Source organism: Diadema antillarum, unplaced genomic scaffold (genome assembly GCF_040938485.1).
Source record: "Diadema antillarum isolate AM-2024a unplaced genomic scaffold, OU_Dant_1.0 scf00000034, whole genome shotgun sequence".
NCBI classification, from domain to species: Eukaryota; Metazoa; Echinodermata; class Echinoidea; order Diadematoida; family Diadematidae; genus Diadema; species Diadema antillarum.
In genome coordinates, this window is record NW_027270923.1 from 992,874 (window position 1) to 1,008,296 (window position 15,423).

Genomic DNA, 15,423 nt, shown 5'->3' on the forward strand with positions numbered 1-15,423 from the left:
GCCCCTAAATAACCTTGAATTTAAGTCATGAAGCATGGTGCTGTCAAGTCGAATGTCATTCCTATGAATCTGTACATCCTGTTTGTCAGAGCCTGAAACAAGGACATCAAAATAGCCTTTGAAAGATTCAGAGTCAGCACAAAAAACTTGATGTTTAACCTTGCGCCGCACCTTTTTTTCGTGAATGTTATTACGCAGCAAAATGAGACAAGCATTATTTTTTTTCGACGATCACTGTGCCGTGTCCAAAGGGAGCGAGATAGATTCGGTACAAGGTTCTCGACTCCTACTCAGAATATCGAGTCTTGGAGTTAGTAGGCCTATACTGTAAACATCTTTTGAAAATAGGTTTTTTTTTTCATATTGGCCCCTTTTGTTCCGAAATATCTGGCTTCCCTGCGATGTCAAGGTAATGGCAAGAGCAAAATTTCCACATGAACAGATAATGTATATGTATGCCCAATTAATGTATATGCACATACTTATTATACATATTATCATGTATGACCGATGACTCATGGATACTGTATGGATGTATGTATCGCGAGAGTATCTAATTCCTAAATTATGTTGAAGAAGAAGAAGAAGAAGCAGAGGAAGAAGGAGAAGAAGAAACGCACAAACAAACGCACAAACAAACAAAAACATGTACAAATTTCAATGAAACACATCCTTGTTGATTCACGGAAGTGACAATCACATTAAATCGTGTATCCACAATTAGTCTTTTAGCCTACTTCTTAACAACATTGTCTCCCCACACAAACTGTGAAGCTGATAATTCATTATAAATCCTCCGTTGGACTCATCGCTCCTAAATTAAAAACCCATGCTTGTTTGCTTTCTATGCAACTCCTGAATCGCCATTTATAATCACTTGGTTGGATTCCCTTCCTGAAAGCAGTGCAGACGATGTTTTCTCAGAATTCTTGCAGCAGGATCTCAAATTCTCGCCATCTTTTCCTGCTCTTTCATCGTGCTTTTTTCAAACAGACTCAACATGTTTGGCGAGGCAAATAATAATCAGCGCGGTGGAAGCAAGTGGATCGATTAGTGGCAACATCTGCCGAATTCGTGCCAAGATCATCCTGTAGAGGGGGAGGAAAAAAAATCACGACACACTCAAGTTTTAATATGAAATTCAATCATCGCACATAAGCTATATAAAGCTTCGCGTGGAAGCATTCACTGTCTGACGTATGGTGTGAAAAAAGGAAAATCCAACACGGCTCTGGGTGAAAATGAAAAAGTGTTCTGTGTAGTTCACCAGGGTGTGGGGGTTTCATTTACCCATACCGATATTGTGTATACTAAGGGATGGTACAGTTTCAGATGGGATTCATAGAATAATGCTCTTATCATTTCATAAAGTGGTTTCTAAGTATCTCGCAAAAAAAGAGAAAAAGCTCAATCTTCATCTCAACCAATACTATACCATCCCTTTTGAGCAAGATAAATCATCATGTAATACAGACTAGAGTTTAGACGGAATCTCATGAAACTTTGTTATTTTGATATGCAACTGACCATTTCCGCGTTTTTCTTTATCAGAATATTCAATTCTCTTCAGCGTCTTTCAAAAATCCAGTAAATTTCTTGAAATGCATTGTTGATTCCACGACATCCAAACACATCTACATCTTAAATCGTTCAAGAATATCTAGAGCACACATGAACGCTTTGGGGTAGATTGTCCGACCACATTCGGGGGACTTACACTTCAGTTTAAGCACCAACAGTGACCTAGAATGCGGATTTTACAGGGAAGCCAATCCCTTATAGACACTGTACATGAAGCAATTGAACACCTCATCTAATCCTGTTTTTGTTCTGTTTTGAGACCTCTCGCTGGGTCGCACAAGGAAGAAAAGAGGGCTCAACCAGGACATTGTCCGTGCAAGTCTTCCCAAGTAGCCTTCAAGAGCCAAGATCTTTAGATTCCTCAAGATAGCCATTGTTCCGACTGTTTTAGAGCCGCTCATGTATACTGCCTCAGTGTGGTAAGGAGAATCGGTGATATAAAGCGCTGTAATGAGGATTCAGAGGGTGATCACTTGTCTTGGGAACTAGCTCCCTTTCAATTTTCTTTCGTAAATCATGGGGGGAATTGTGAAATGCATCTTTACCAATAACAAATCACATAGAAACAGACGTTTGCGCTCTTTGTTATGTTAGAGTCTTAGGGGTATGAAAAAAAATGGTTAGTCATTAGTACAGCAAAATTGTGTACGATTCCCTCCACCTACGTGTTATAATTATACTAAAGACACAGTGTACAGGTAGATTCTGATTGCACTGATCATGCAGGTTCTGCCTTCGTAGACAATCTGATTAGAAGACGAGATGAAATATCCCTGATTGACTTTGAAATATTCCTTTGAATTGATAGTCTGACAATCGTACTTTCAAAGCGAAATCGTACACTATAGGCCTATCAAAATCCTCCATTATACAAACGAAACGGAACTCCCTACCACCTGCCCATCAGGTATACCTCATAATTCAAGAGATCTTCAAGAAGAACCTGAGATCTTCAAGAAGAAGGTGCAACTTATAAAGCTCCGATGAGCTTATTCCTGGTTTTTATCGTGTTTATCTGCACGTAGAAAATTGTAGAGGACTTTTAACTGCACATTGTACATCCAGCGCTTAGCAAGCACAAGGTAAACTTTACCAGCAGCGGACTATGCCAGACTCGAAGAAGAAGAAGAAGAAGAAGAAGAAGAAGAAGAAGAAGAAGAAGAAGAAGAAGAAGAAGAAGAAGAAGAAGAAGAAGAAGAAGAAGAAGAAGAAAAAGAAGAAGAAGAAGAAGAACGGTCACACGAAATGCGGATGTGGGTTTGCCGTATGCATTGCCTGAATTACAGGAGTATTCTTAAAATCTGATTAGTGTCGAGTTTGCTCTGAGTTCGAATTATCTACTCCGTTTGGTTGCTTGCTGATGAGAAAGAGTGTTTTTGTCTGCCACCCAATCCAATGATCCATCTCGGAGGATAAACTCAATGATTCGCCGTTTCGCAAGACTTGTCAACTTGTGATGGCAATTCCGAAAGTTTCCGGAAACTCAATGATTGTAGCGGTGCATTCGTGGTTCTGCAATTGGAATTAGAATGGAGATCGATCACAGTGCTCATGGTGCTTCACACCCTGACTGACCAAGACTGCAACCATCAATAAACGGTGGTTGCTTTCAAGTTAGAAATTAAGTTATTGTCTGTACTTTCGGCCAATATTCAAGTTCCCTGCATTCAGTCATAAATTCAGATAGCAAATCATAATAGGAATATGGGTTTTTAAATAACACAAACTATTAGATACAGGTATGATAAAATAATCATTTAGAATGTGAAAAGAATCGCTCAATAATGGACTGATTCCAGATTACAAGTCATCGTAACCATAGCGCCTAAACATTGTGCCTCGCAAAGAAAGAAGGAAGAAATAGGAGTGTACACCAATGTATAGAGACAAGAAAAAGAAAGGGAGAAAGAAAATAGGGGAAAATATGCTGGCGAGGAGTTTGATAATCGGATAGAGAGGAAAAACTGTCCCCCATTTCTTGACCTCGATTTCTCCCGTTTATCTTGCGCCTCTTCTGCACAGGGTGGCGGTAGTTTGTTTCATCACCACAGTTATTGGTAGCCATGTTGACACAGGGACCGAGCAGGCACGAAGGGCGTGTCTCGAACTGGCGCTCAGGAACGGTGGCGATGACGTCACAAGGTGCTACAGATCGATGGTGTCTTGGCGCTCCTTTTTTCCCTCTGCTGAATAAGCGGGCTTCCATTGCACCTTTCAGTGCTTCTTGAAATTGACTTTGTGCAGTGGGTTTTGCTGTTCAGTTCCCCTTTTGTGTGCATGAAGTTCAAGTCACTATTGCAACAGTTTGCATCACCGAGGTGTAAAATATAAAGCTTAATCTACGTGTGCTCTATGTCGCTAAAAGCGGAAGGGAGAGTAATATCATAGAACAGTGCTATGATATATTTGATGATAAGTTTGCGTGTATAATGTCTGTTGGCTTTTTGCTACCTTGCAACCTAACAAGAGCACTCGGATTTCGGTCGAATTTCATAATTATGATAAAACCAGTGCAGTGGTATTACAAGCACCATTTCATTCCGTCTTGCAATCTTGTTGCAAGAAGATACTATACAAAATCCAACGTAAGTGACAATGTTAAAGGGATGGTATAGTGTTGGTGAAGATGAGGATTGAGCTTTTAACTTTTTGCGAGATACTAAGAAACCACTTAGAATGTTACAGAGCATAACATTCTAAGAGGAATTATAGGTTTTGAAATGGCGGAGATATTGAAAACAAAAACAAAGTAAAACAAAACGATCCTAATCAACGGTGGGTCTCTCCTTTTTATTCAGATCGCCTGTTTTGGATATCTCGGCCATTTAAAAATCAATTTTCATCAAATAAACGTTGAATTCATGTTTGTGTCAAATTATGTGCTCTTTCGTATTCCATGAGAGGTTTCTCATTATGTCATAAAAAAAGAGAGAAACCTGAAAAAAGGTCTCAAATGAAACTATTTCATCCCTTTAAAGACCAACAAACAAAGTTACGATGTGTCAGAAATCTCAAAGATGTTCATACCGCTTGCTTTATCACACATTATGGCCACTTTTAAAGGGATGGTACAGTATTGGTGGAGATGAGAATTGGACTTTTAACTTTTTGCGAGATACAAAGAAAACACTTATGATATAGTACAGAACATACAATTTTAAGAGGAATTCAAAGTTTATTTGAAGAAAATCGGGTTTGGAATGACTGAAATATCCAAAAACAAAGTAAAACAAAAACGATCGTAATAAAGTGTGGATCCCACACTTTATTAGAATTATCTTTTTGGATATCTCAGCCATTTCAAAACCAATTTTCATCAAATAAACGTTGAATTCCTCAAAGAATTACATGCTCTTTCGTATTTCATTAAAGGTTTCTCATTATCTCACCCAAAAATGTTACAAACCTGAAATTAGGTCTCAACCAAAACTATACGATCCCTTTAACAGACATCTGCCATTCAGACATCTGTCTGTTTGAGTATCTGGTAGTGATACCACCGCCATACAGTCTTTTGTTTCTCAGTTCTTTTATGACTTCCAATTACCTTACATGAATAACACGACTCCTACACTGCAAGATCCCTTGTTTTGCATTTCCACAAATCTTGTACAGAATCTTTACAAGGGCAATTGAAGGGGAGCGAAAGAGCCTGTAAACATTATTGACAACACATGCATGTAAGTTCTGACATACAGCAGTCCTTTGAAATTAATGACAGCATTGAATTCGAATGCCAACTCATCTTGTGAACTTTTGAAAATTATTCGATATTACTATTTCCAAGCCACACGAAATGTGGAAGCACTTGTGTTCCTTTGACAGCTGCGCTGTCCGTCTAACCATAATGTGTATGACATGTATAAATACATCCATCCCTTAAGATTGCACCATTCGGGGACAGTGTAAAATGGAAAATGTGTGATTAGCTTAATAGTAAAGCACGGGTTGAATGTGATATAACATAGTTGAAAACATTAATGAGACATAAAGTTGTCTCCTTAAAGTCTATAGTGTTTCCTTAATGTATCAATTATAACCCTATATTGTCCCTCTAAGGTATCATCTTGAAAACATTAATGAGACATAAAGTTGTCTCCTTAAAGTCTAGTGTTTCTTTAATGCATAAATCATAACCCTATGTTGTCCCTCTAAGGTGTCATCTTGAAAACATTAATGAGACATAAAGTTGTCTCCTTAAAAGTCTAGTGTTTCCTTAATGTATCAGTTATAACCCTATTATTGTCTCCCTAAGGTGTCATCCAGGAAAAGATATAGGCCTATCTTTTTAAATATACTATATGTTTAGTGACTGTCTTAGTGTGTAATATCGTATTCCTTCGTCTCGTCGTCATTATCCGTCTAAACGGCAACTTTTAAGATGACTGCTGCATAATATCTGTCACAATTACGACCTTATGAGATATCGCACGGTGAGAAACTCCTGCACTGTAACGCACAACATGCACTGGTTTGGCCTGCACGAGGCATCCATATAATTAGTAATCGCGTATCGGTGTCATGGCAACGTGATCTATATATTCCATTGATGAGAGCGACGCTCGTGACTAATGGATGCTTTCACGACATAGCAGCGGTATACGCTATATGCCCTGTTGCACGAAGCGACATTTTTTCTTCCTAATCATCTGCGGTATCAGCAGAACATCCAGCAAATCACAATTAGGATAATTTCGTCTGAGTTAGTTATCTGATCAATTACATTGTGATATGCTGCAATTACGAGTCGGTACGCTATGGCAACAATGTACAATGTAGATTTTGTTTTCACACCGTAAACTAGGGGGAAAATACACGCCCCCATTGCAGCGATGCTATTGTAATAATTGATGTCAAGGTCAGACTGGGTCGAATATCATGTGCTTAATGAAAGTGTATACCGCATTTCGCTTGGTGTGTATGTGCCATTAAATATGCAATTACCAGCTGCGTGCTAAACGAGGTCTTTTCGGCAGTGTGACACATAATAGCACAGTCACAAAGAAAAAAAAAAGAGAGTGGGAGAAAGAGAGAAAAATAGAATTCTTGTTTCACTTCCTGAATCTGTCTAGTTATGTATTGATACCGCTGCTATATATTTCATTACATTACGAAGACCTCGTTATTATATAAAGTAGTGATCTGAGTACAAAAGCGTATAGGGAACTTATATTAAGCTATATGATACAGAACATTTTCCTCAGTCTATATATACGCGATATTCCCTTTGTCTTCAAAGATTGTTTTCAACACTGTTAATTTTTACTCGGGGCACTTACATTGTATATCACAATGCCATTCCTTTAAGGATTTTCTCTCGTTTCGCTTCTCAACTGAATGTTTTCCAAATCTTATGATGGAACTTAGAACATGCATACAATTGATTTTGCGCAATTCTCAGAGGTTCTATCGCTGACAATGGGCACGGCACGATGATGGTTGGCGACTCCCAGGAAGAATACCACGGTACACTCTTTAAAAAACAAACTGGACGGAAATAATACCGGAATAACATAGGCCTACGCTGTGCATATTTGCAAACGGCAGGAGGGTGCGCGATTATGCAAACACTTGCATTTTTCAAGAATGATCTAGTCGATTATCACTGGTGGTACTGCAGCAACACGGAAACAGCGCAGAATTGCGAAACTAATTGGCTATCAAATCCAGAGAAATAGATGCAGTCGTCAGACCCTCTTAATTAATCCTTGCTCTCACCCTTGTGATATGACAAAATGAATATCTGCCCTGTAGATCTTCTTTCTTATTCATGCCTTCAGTGCTTCCTGTGGAGTTTCATCTTCACTTTCCCGGATTAACAAAATAGTTTTTGCCTCTGTGATACTGTCCTCGTTCCACACGGCCATTTTATCGCCAGCAGTGGGAAAAATCATGTCGTGTTTTTCCTTTCTTCGGCAAGACTCAATATATTGTGAGGGCTTTTTTTTGTCTACAAAATAAAAATCCTACGACAGTGATGTTAGAATATGAAAACAAAACTTATGCATTAAGAGTAGGCCAAATACGATTAAAAGGAGACGATTCACTATTATTCAGAATTCGTTCTGTGGTCCAGCTGAAACAGTTTAGATGCTGTTTGTAAGGTTTATGATATCCGCAAGCGCAGTTTATTGAGAACATGATTATACCGGTATATCTAGCATCCAGCGTCATATCCAGAAAATTGAGGATACGTTGAACATTTTAAAGAAAAAAGAATGTATGCATAAAGCTAGACAAAACAATGGCGGGAACACACAGTGACAGACACAAGCTGATCGATTGTGACACACCATTGTCATGATTTTTGATTGTGATTTCAGAGCTGCGATGCAGCATCGTGATAAATTGTTCAAGCTGTATAATGCATTATGGTAATGGTAATTGAAGGCAGAGGAAACTCAGATTTGTGTGTGTGTGTGTGTGTTCTGAAACGGAAATTGCGGTTCAAAAACATTCATAACGCATCATTGTAATATCAAGACAAGTTGGGCCTATCATGTAACAAATGGTCCGTGACATCATGCTCTAATGCTGTCTGGGCATGTGTTTATTTATGTGTGACAAATCATGTGCCTGCGTCTGTACGAATATACAATGTACTACAAAATGTAGTAGTGTTATCAATATACATTGTATAATACACTGTATGTGCACACGAAAATCAGTTACAACGTATTCAGCTCAACAACTGTAGTCATTAAACTCTGAAGGGTTGAGGCCACTTATTTTATCGTTACCGCTTTGAAAAAGCTCGCAGAATGCATGACAGAAAATAGTATGTTGTGTCCAACAACAATGGCTCACTTTTGATACCCTTTTAGACACGTTTCGTTGGGACGGGAGGGTTGGCAGCGGCGGTATACTAGTAGTAGATACGGGTTCACAGACGTCACGCTATATTACAGAGAACACACATGATTATGTCCAATACAATTATTCCCCTTTGATCAGCAGATCCGTGACTCTGATTGTCGGCATAAATTGTCACCGCAAATGTGTTGGCAGCAGAGAAAGAGAAAGAGAAGGAAAAGGACATAGACAGACAGACAGACACACAGACAGACAGACACGCAGACAGACAGACACACAGACAGACAGACACAAGAATGAAACGATATGAGATGCAGCATTAGAAAAATGCTACGTATCTGCACATCAGGGGAATGTTTCTTGTCCCTGAACACTTCGAAAATCATCCTGTCTATTCTGAACCCATCACGTCCCAATGAAATTTTGCGACAAAACTTACGACCGTGCCATCATCGAACTTCTGAAATTCACTGCATATTTCATACTTCAGAAAGATTTAATGAAACTTACTGGTTGTACTCATCAAATCTGCACGAAATCAGAAGGAAATCTACAAAACTGTCATCTTTTGAGATACATGTATATTAAGTTGCCAATATAAGAAGGGGTTGTCGAACTAGCAATTGAGAAGTTTTGGGTAATTCTGTGGCCGAAAGAACATGAATAATACAATGATTCAAATGATTTTATTGTTATTCTTTTTTCATTCTATCATGAAATCCTTATAATGAAAATAACAATATATTAAGAAATACATCTGGCTCTAGGTATTGCTAGAAGGGCTAATAGCATTCTATCTCGTCATTAGGCCTGATTTCTACTGTACATTGCTTAGGTGATATTTCCGATCCCCTTACCACATCAAGTAGTTTTGTAACAGATTCTAAAGGATTGGGTCTGCGGCGTAACCTGGATGCCAGCATCAGTTTTGAATGGGTTTAATGTATAGTAACATCTTCAAAATTTCGGAATATTCTGCGCCTAATTGGCAAGGTATGAATTGATTTAATTTGCGTCGTGTGAATCGACCTATCTACAAGATATATAAACTCCTGAAGATAGTTTACAGAACATAACATGAGCAATAACATTATTCTTCCTTGTCTCTTTTTCACTGACTTCAGAACGTGACTATACACCTATACAACATTGTAAAAAAAAAGAGTTCAATGGGAGGTCCGCCTTCGTTGTCTGGGACAAGTGCTCCTCCCTAATCTTCTCGGCACTGGTGTAAATGCTGGATCTTTCCTTTACGTACAATGTATTTGTCTGAGTATGATAAATGCCAGGGTCAAGCATGACAAGACAGCCAGAATGGGGATATTAATTGATTGGTCATATTTGATGAGAGAATATCATGTCTGTGGTGTTAGACGAGCGAATCTATCGTTACCATGGATGCCGGCCAGTTCCTGCGACACGAGTTATCGAGACTGTCCCAGTTGTGCCTCCTTGCCGAAGGCACAACGCATACACGCATTATCAACAACGTTACCAATAGTCAGATAGTGCCCTTTTCATCTGCAATATCAATCGATTCGGTGTCCTTCTTTTGCACAGATGTCAAATGATTCACATGATTCTGTAGATATCATTTATTTCATTTGGGGTTTTTGTGGTCATCTTGTCTTGATGTTTATATTATCATACGATCGGGGTCGCGTTTGATAAAACTTGTTATCAGTGACATGCAACTGCCACATTTCTATGACAAATTTGCTCTCAGCCAATCAGATGTAAGGATTTCAGTAGCTTGTAACAACTATAACTTGTCACTGTTAGCAAGATTTATGAAACGGGGCCCTGGTCATGAAACCGAAGAGACCGTACAATTAAGCCCTTGGGTAGACCGTATACGTACATGTATTATAACATTGTCATTCTGCATAATATCTGTTTTAATGATTACAATGAATTTCCACAGTAAAGATCACTTGTAACTAAACGAATTTCCAGAACTGGATCAAAGCGTACTTTTGTACTTCAAGGGAGCTTTGCATGTGATTATGAGCCTCCAATCACAATTATACTAGTCTTCAAACATTTAATAAACTAACAGAATTAAGGTACAATCAATAGAATCTCACTAAACCATTATGTAAAAGTCGAGATATGATTAAAGAACATATTTAAGAGAAGAAAAACGTTGCTGAAAGCGAGTGAATGAGAGAAAAAGTGAATCATTCTGAGTAATTTCTATCACAAACATGACAAAGTCCTCCATCTGATACTCAGTTGAACTATTGTATCAATAAAACATGATACCATTATTTGTGAACAGTGATGATGAGAACTCGATTATGATGACGTGTTCTTTTACAGTAATCAATGAATAATGCCGATATACATTTTTCCAATGGAATCCCCCAAAATACAGTGTTTGTGAAGTCGTTCACTCTAGGGAAGGCTTATAGGACGCCATTAGAGTATAAACGTGACTTTGATAGAGTTTGTCCTGTCCTTATTCACTATAGGTTTAAAGGATAAGCACTGGCAATTGATGTCACATTATTCAGGAGTTGGGGCGGCATATTATTCCCTGTTTATTTGTCAAAAGCTGTCTTTCAGATTCTGCTACTCACAACACAATCGCCGACACTGTACGATTGTGCTTTTCAATACAACTTCCATGACCTCAGTGCGGGAACTTCCAAAGTGCCTCCGCCAGCTCTTATAATAGATGTGTGAGACTGATTTATCGTCACAAAGGAGACAAAAAGGCGAAAGAGGAATGCGGAGGGAGTGGTGTATTGTCAGCCATGGTTACGTGAGCCAATGGGACCTGGACGTGGGATCAGTGGGAATAGCACGGCTCGGTTGACCCAGCAGACTTTGCCCACGCAACTCTACCAAAAAAAAAAAAAAAAAGTGATCGGAGAAGATGTTTGTCGCTGCGCTCATTACCAAATCAGACAGACATAGAACCCCTCCCCCTCCTCAATTCCAACGTTTAACTCGCTCCGTACGAGAACTAGGAGCCTGCGTGTTAAGTTTATGGTCATTTTAAAATTAACTATGGAACCGGTTAAACGCATTTCTAAATGTATTCCTAAATAACAACTAAAGATATTGTCAATATGAAAAATAAGCATTCCTAGGATATGCATTCCTAAATGCATTCTTGAATAATAACTGAAAATAATGTCAACATGAAAAGTATGCATTCCCATATGCATTTCTTGATAATACTAAAGTAATGTAAATATGAAAAGTTTGCGTTCCTAACTGCATTCCTATATAATAACTGAAAATAATGTCAGTATGAAAATTCATAGCTATAGGGGATCACTTCTTATTGATGTTTGCTCAATGCGACGATAGACATTCGTTAACGTTTCATGTGTTTGATGCCAACAACGAAGCTGTAGGGGGAAAAAATGCATATATAATATACTGTTGGAGAATAAAACCTATTATTCCGCTTTCAAAGCTTCAACAATATCATGAAGAATTCAGAGCCACAGAGGTTAAACAAATATCTCGTCATGGCGCCGAACAATAGACGCCAAACACTGACTCGACGGGAGATCTTCGTCTTGTTTTCGGTGACGACTGTACGAGAGGCAGAATACATCCATATTCGGAAGCATTTTTATCTTGTCGCTAGTTTGTCACCCAGAGAGTCTCCCTCTCTCTCTCTCCATATCTCTCCCTCTCTTTGTATATCTCTCTATCTTTTTCTCTCTTGTCTAGTCACATCGAAAGGCGAAGAACAATAATATAGCAAATGAGATGAAAATAATACCAACTGCTTAGTATGTTGATGTCAAATAAGACAGTAATTATCATCTCTTTTCTGTGACTGTTTAGAGATAATTATTCTCAAGCTGGTTTGTAAGGAAAGTGTTCCGAGGCTACGACTACCGCATACAGCATGATATCACATACCCAGACATAACCTCGTCTAAATGCTAATTTAAATGGAATACGTTATGATTATTTATTTAATGATTTCTGGCTTCAAATGTCGGTCCTGTAAAACTCCACTATATGATGACAATTGCTGACGTGTACTGGCCATCACGTGACCAAATCGGGTGCTGTTCGTTATTCCGAAGGTTCGCTATTCCGAAGGTTCGTTATTCCGAAGGTTCGTTAATCCGAAACACACAACTTCCCTGTACCTAGAGGTTCGTTAATCCGAAAATGAAAAAGGGTTCGTTAATCCGAACATTTGTGGCGTTATTCCGAAGGTTCGTTATTCCGGAGATTCGTTAATCCGAAAATGAAATTCGGAATAACGAACCTTCGGAATAAGGAATCTTCGGACTAAAGAGCCTTCGGAATAACGAACCTTCGGAAAAACGAGCCGTAACCACAACAGGGACTATCGTGATCAAATATATGCAATGTTTCTTTAATATTTTTTTTTCTGACGCTGCTTTTCAAGACAAATAAACACAAACAAAGGGATTAAAAAAACCACCAAAGGTACTTTTCACCGTAAGTACTGTCATCAGCAGTAGAGTCAAAAAATAAAATCATAACAAAACCTATACAAGGGGTTCATCTTGTCATAATGAGGTGCGCCAGCATAGAATAGCAAACATTGTTTATACAAAAGGATACAACACCCTTTCTTCCCATAGTCTCAATCCCGCATTTTTTTTTTTTATATAATAGCAATGTATCCCGCAATGGAAAGATTCTTAGGTTTTATTCAATGAACCTTGACTTGCTATTGTGAGTTCGTGCATTAGTCAAGGTAAGGTGCATACATTTAACATTAGGCATTGTGATGCTTATCTGCAATGACATTACGGTTGATAACAATAGATCAGACATTTAGGTATTTTTAGGGGCGCAGTTAGCGTGTGCAGAAAAAAAAACAGTAATAATTAAAGATCTGCGATTCGTATTTTCTTCAAACAGTCACAGAAATTGCGATGAATAGACCTCTTGGCAGATATCAACATTTAATCTTATATCATGAAACTCCTGGCATTACTTTTTGAGGGCGGCCACGCCTACAAATCTTTAAAAGCGGTATACTGCAATAATTATCTTTGGCAACATGTGGTATTTTTATATGTCAGCGTTTGATTTTAGTTTGACCTGTCTGCTCATTCAGGCGTTTTGTCCTGGGCTCGTATTTGAAAAAAAAAAGAATTATCAGTTTGCTTTTACTATTGTGAGATCCATTGCAATCTTGTTCCGTTTGATACCTTGCAATAAAATGATGAACTACTAAATGACGTCATCTTCTTTCTCTCTATTTTACAGTGCAAATAACGGGCACCACTCAATTCAGAGGGATCCTCCTCCAGGCAAGAACATCAAGTGGTTCTATTGTGGGTACATGGTCCACCAGTAACTCGCAAAACTTTCGGACAAGGCAGTGCACAAGCCCTGCGGATTCCATCACGCACTCAAATGGCAACGACAAGAACCCACCGGAAACATTCACATGGACAGCGCCATCATTGTCGACTCTGGGCGCCATAACTTTCCAGTATGTGCACCTTCCATTCCATACCTTTATTCTCATCATATCATCGTGATTTTTCATGTACATAATTCGGATTTCATTTGGAATGTTACCACAATTATAGTACGTACACGAACAGTTATATTTTACCGTCCTTATTATCGTATACGGTTTAATGGTTTTACAAACCAACATTTTACGTTGAATTGTAGTGGCAGTCGCTATCTGAAATAAATAAAGAGAATGGATCACAATCCTTCTCCAAATACATGTACGTAAAGGAACGTTGAATACGATGACCTACTTAAAAAAAAAATCATTATTCTCCTGTTTGACTAACTCCCATCCCGTAAAATATGAAAAAAAAAATACATGTGGAATGAAATGCGATTGTTTATCCGTATGTGGTCCACAAATATCATTATCTATTTTCACTGACATAAACCCGATTCAGTTCATGGTATCTATTGCAATCCTCATTCTTCACAGACAGTCAAAAGAGACAATATCTTACCTTATAAGGAGGCGACATGGAAAATTTATTTCTTACACATTTCAGTCAAGCAAGTTTCCTCAACAAATAGTATCATCAAAGTATCAGCATTCTCTGCTGTAGGCTTTGCCTAACCAACCAACGATTGACGTGGATCATTTAAATTCTGTTACCGATTCCGATGCAAAGGTTGACTTTAAGGTCTACGTACAAGCTGAGTAAAATATCAACAAATCAGGAAACTTGACAACTTGTCATGCAGCCTTCCTTATGAGGGAGACATTTCAAGTTCTGACAAAAAGGTCTTCCCCCTCCCAATTTTCTTCACAGTGCCACGTTTGTGACGCAGTTCAACACATATTGGGTTAATGTGCAGTCGGTTTCAGCTCTTCCATTTGCGACGGGTAAGATAAAATTTGGTCATTTTTAATTCATTACCAAACTCATTCGAGATGACAACGTGACAAATAAAGTAAAAAGTGATCATGTGATTGTGTGTGTATTTATCTATTGTGTGTGAGTGTGTGCGTGTGTGTATTTGTAGGTGTTGTGTATCTCTGTGTGGGTGTGTCTTATGCATAATGTGTGTATGTGTTCTTGAGTGTGACGTATACGTACTGGAAATGTAATAGTCTTTTATTATTTCTCTGGTTGATATTGGTGCGTAGTGACTGTGTTAGATCAATGCAAAGAAAATAACTTTTCATCTCATCAAACTGAAATCCATCTCTGCGTTCACTAACATTAGTAACTTGAATATCATTGCTCATAGTTCACACCAAATGTATAAAGCCATGGACTATAATATCACTCAGTTTATAGTTAGTCAATACCCTCCATATCATTGATTTTATTATATTACCATCTTTCTATACCATTTTCTTACATCTGTGACATATTCCCTAATAACTCCATCTTTGGGTCTATCTCTTACCTCTACTGGCTGGTTCTAACACAATTATCCCCTCTCCTTCTCTTCGCTTTCATCTCCTCGTTTCACCTAACATCTAAACAGGCGTATGTACAAGTAACAATCCGTGTCAAAACGGTGGCGTATGCCAATCTTTGGGCGGATCTTCATTCATCTGCCTCTGTGCCTTTGGTTTCT

The 15,423-nt window shown here is 38.4% G+C and overlaps 1 pseudogene; it reads left to right on the forward strand.

Annotated features, from left to right (window-relative positions):
- The window catches only part of LOC139743500 (uncharacterized), a 105,062-nt pseudogene that overhangs the window by 5,235 nt on the left and 84,404 nt on the right, over positions 1-15,423 (forward strand).